We start from the raw sequence: 4,697 nt of genomic DNA on the forward strand, positions 1-4,697 counted from the left end.
GCCAATGAGCCATTTTTTGAAAGAGATAAGATTAAGTGTGCAACTATTACCTATCACTTGATTAATATAGCATCTTTATGGTGGAATATCATGCACACATCTAGCGATTGTCCTACGACATGGGTCGACTTCTAGAAAAAGTTAAAAGAATGTTTTCTTCCGCCACAATTTCACCTTCAAGTACGTCATGTTTAGAGTAAGTTTGCATGGACTGATCGTGATATAGTTGCCCAATACACTCTCCAATGCAAGTATGAAGATGGTTTGGACGAAGGTATCCAAGTAGAGGTAAACTTGTTTAAACCTTCATCACTATAAGAAGCTATTTCTCTTAATCGTGATACAAAGAAGAAAATTTGTGCTCTTACAAAGAGTGTTTGACCTTCACAAAGTTTTACCCCATTGAATAGACAAGCTTCATTTGTGAGCAATAATCATCACTATTGGAAGTTCTCTTGTCCTCCTTTCTCTCAACTTCACCACGCACAAGCAATTTTAATGGCACACATGCACCCACTTTTGCTCCCAAAAATGTATCTAATGTGGCTAATTCTAAGCCAAGTAATGTAAATTTAAATCACAATCCTAACCACCACACGAATCACCGTTGTCTTAAAAAGGGACATACTGAGGCTCATTGTTATGCAAAACTTCCTGCTTCAAAGCCAACACATGCTTCAGTGCATAAAATTGAAGAAGATGCTCACGACGATGACTACGAATTTAACCTCGATTGGACTAAAGATGATCTTCAACAAGAAGCCAATCAAGATGGACCCTCCAGGTATTCTAAAATCTTTTCATTCATTGTTATGCATGAATGGTTGTGTGCATGATAATCAAGTGTGTGTGTTGAACGATGATGTAGTTCCCATGATTTTATTTCAAAGAAATTAGTCAAGAAATTACAATTAACTACACCAGTATCTACCTATAAAGTAAAATTTACAAACCAAGGAACTCGAAATAATAGTACTCGTGAAGGTAAGGGTTTAGAAATACAAATTGGTCCATACAAAAAGCACCATGATTTCTTAATTGCACCTTTTCACTCCACCGACATAATTCTTGGCATATTATTTTGACACCAATACAATCCCAATATTGATTATCGCACACACACAATGTAATTTGAGTATAATAGTCATCATTGACTCTTGTTAGTGATTCATTTCTTGAAAGTTTTCCATTCATTACTCACACACAAACAAAACAGGCACTTAGAAAGCATGAGAATGCATACATGATCTATGTGACGGAAGCCGAAAAGATATACTCACTGCACATCAAAAGCACTTTCTTGATGCATTTAAAGATTATTTTGTGAATGATTACCCTCCCCACATTCCCCCTTCTCGCACTGAAGACCATAAAATTGAGCTTTTCCCTGCTAGTCAGCCACCCCATATAGGGCTCCCTATATGGGTAAAACCCTATGCAACAAATGGAAATTTAGCATCAAATTAAGGACTTACTTGATAAAGGATTGGTCCGTACTAGTAGTTCCCCCTTTGTTGCCCCAGTTATTTTAATGCAAAAGAAAAACAAGACCTATAGTATGTGCATAGATTACCTTGCCTTGAACAAAGTGACCATAAAGAACTATTATCTTATTCCTAGAATTGATGATTTGCTTGAGTTACAAGTGTATTTAGTAAAATAGATATGAAGTCTAGTTATCACACAAAGTTTGTATGGACTTATTTGATATCTATAAGACTGCTTTTTACACTCAGTCATGTCATTTTGAATTCGTAGTGATGCCTTTTGGGGCCTTAATATTGCACATGCAACCTTCACTCAAATGATGAATACGATTTTCTTGCATCACTAGGATTTTTAAATTATCCTTTTTAATCATATTTTGGTTTTTAGTAACTTTGAAATTGAACATGAGCATCATTTAAGCATTGTTTTTCGTTTGCTTAAAGAGAATCACTTGTATGCTAACCTTGATAAAAATCATTTTCTTTCAAAGTGAAATCAAATTCTTAGGACACATTCTTTCTAAAGATGGCATTCGTGTTGACTCAAAGAAGGTAGCTACCATTAAAGACTGGCCTATGTTGAAGAATTTGCATATGCAGTTAGATCATTTTTAGGTCTCTGGTTTTTACATAAAATTTGTGCGTAATTTTTCTCTCATCGCTTTTCCTTTGACCCCGATTCTCCTAAAAGCACATAGTTTTCCATTGGGGTGATACTCAATAGATATCTTTTGATTGTCTTAAATACCTCTTGACTACTACTCGTGTTCTCCAGCTCCCCAACTTCTCTAGACCTTTCTTCTCCTAGTTGTCCCAAATGCCAGTGGATCGGGCATAGGAGCTATTTTAATGCAAGATGACCACCCCATAGCTTTTTAAAGTAGAAAGTTAAAACCTATTGAGCTTAATTATAGCACCTATGACAAAGAGCTTATGGTGTTCGTACATACACTTTGCATTTATAAGCACTACCTCATGGCTTCTAAATTTTTGATCAAGACGGATTAGCAAAGCAATAAACACTTGTTTAGTTAGTCTTTGATCTTAGACTACTATATTAAATGGTCTTTGTTTATTCAAATCTTCCACCCTATGATCCAGTACCACTTGGCCGTGCTAATGTTGTTGCCGATGCTTTATGTCATAAACCTATTGTTAATAATATTTCTATTATTCAAAGCACTTCTTTTGATGAGATGCGTGATACTTACCATGAGATGATCTTGATTTTTTCACTTCTTCTGGACTGCTTTGATGCATAATAATTGGTTGCGTTTGAATGGTTATTCTTATGTTGATGGTTTCCTATATCATGGCACTCAATTATACATAACTGCACCATTTAGGCAACTAGCATTGCAATAAATGTATGCACATGCATACGTGGAACACGGGGCATTGCATCCACACTAGCACTTCTTTTGGTCCACACTTCGAAAGGATGTCACATACTTTGTTTCCACTTTCATTGTATGTCAGCACATTAAGCGTCAACATGTAAAGCACAAGGTTTATTGATGGCCTTACCAAGTCCAAATGGTCCTTGGGAGGATATCTCAATGGATTTCATAACCACTACCTCATCACATAATGACATGATTTGGACAATTGTGGATAGATTTAGCAAACGAGCATACTTGCTGCATATAAGAAAACCTTGAATGCTCCTTTGGCTATCAAATTATTTTATTAAAACTGTTTTCACTCACCAAAAGTTATCATTTCTCATAGAGACTCACTTTTGTAAATCACTATTTAAATCTTGGTTGCAAAATGGAATGGACATCAATTTTAGATTTCACCCTGAGACCAATGGCCAAATAGAGGCTACTAATAGCACTTTCATGGACCTTTTAAGATCTTACACTATAGACAGACCTTCAAATTGGGATGAGCATTTGCATATTGTACAATTTTCTTACAACAACACTCCTCATTCGGCCACAAGCAAAGCTCCATTCGAGATTGCCTATGGTAAGAAGCTGCCTACTCCTACCCTCTAGAATTGGTAGTGAAGTCCTAGTGCGGCTCATGCCTTAGCTCAAAACCACACACAAATACTCACTGAAGTAACTACTTCTATTCAAAGAGCTCAAGATAGATACACAAAGCAAGCCAACAAAAAACGTCAACCAATGCAATTTGAGGAGAATGAATTTGTCCTATTAAAAGTTAAAAAACATAGATTAAAGAATGCTAAAAAACACCCCAAAGTCAAGCTTTCTTCATGTTTTTATGGGCCTTTCAAGATAGTACACAAGATCAATGATAATGCCTTTATATTAGAACTATCCGCCCATCAACACATACATAATTCCTTCTACATCAATTTATTGTATCCCTTCAAGGGTATCTTCCTTGCTTCACCTATTATAGATGACCCTCCTCTTCTTGAGGAAGACTCCAAAATTTTAATTCCAAAAATAAACATTGACCATGGCGAGACCATCACTCTGTGAGGACATGATATTTAGCCAAGTACAAGAATCACTCAGTTTAAAGAGAATCACAATGGATGTCTGAGTCATTGCTAGCTGCCTACCCTACCTTGATTGTTGTCGCATATCATATTTGCATTGATTTTATTCATAGTTGTTTACTACATGAGGTGATATATGGTGTGTAGATTCGCCGCTTGAGGCAACACACAATTCTCACTATGGTGTAGATTTGCCGCTTGAGGTAACACCTGAATAGTTTGTGTAGATCGCCACTTGAGGCAGCACACTTCTACTTCGTGTCAATTCTTTGCTTCAGGAAACACGATTGCTCATATCATTAGTATGTGCAGATCACCATTTGAGGTGGCACACTTCTATTTTGTGTCAATTCGCCGCATGAGGCAACACGATCTTTGAAATTTACGAACAACTGAGGGCAGTTTACCCAGTTGTTACCTTATCAGCAATCCAATAAAATCTAATAAGCCCATGCTGCTTCCACTAATATGTCTTCTTCGCCTATCTACTACCTCTTTTTGGGGGGGGGTAAGGATTGAGTATAGGATCATGTTGGTGACTCCATGTGTCCAAATTGGCTTGGGGGTAATAAGGTGTTGATGGTGGATCTCACACACTTATGAAAATTCCAATGACTTTATTATAAAATGGGATCCTTGATCACTTATAAGCTCTAAGTGATTGCCAAATCTTGTGATCATATTCTCTAATAGGAACATGACCTCCATCAGTAGTCTTCCTTTCCTTTTCT

Source organism: Cibotium barometz, chromosome 3 (assembly GCF_041138505.1).
Source record: "Cibotium barometz isolate CiBa-2024 chromosome 3, ASM4113850v1, whole genome shotgun sequence".
NCBI classification, from domain to species: Eukaryota; Viridiplantae; Streptophyta; class Polypodiopsida; order Cyatheales; family Cibotiaceae; genus Cibotium; species Cibotium barometz.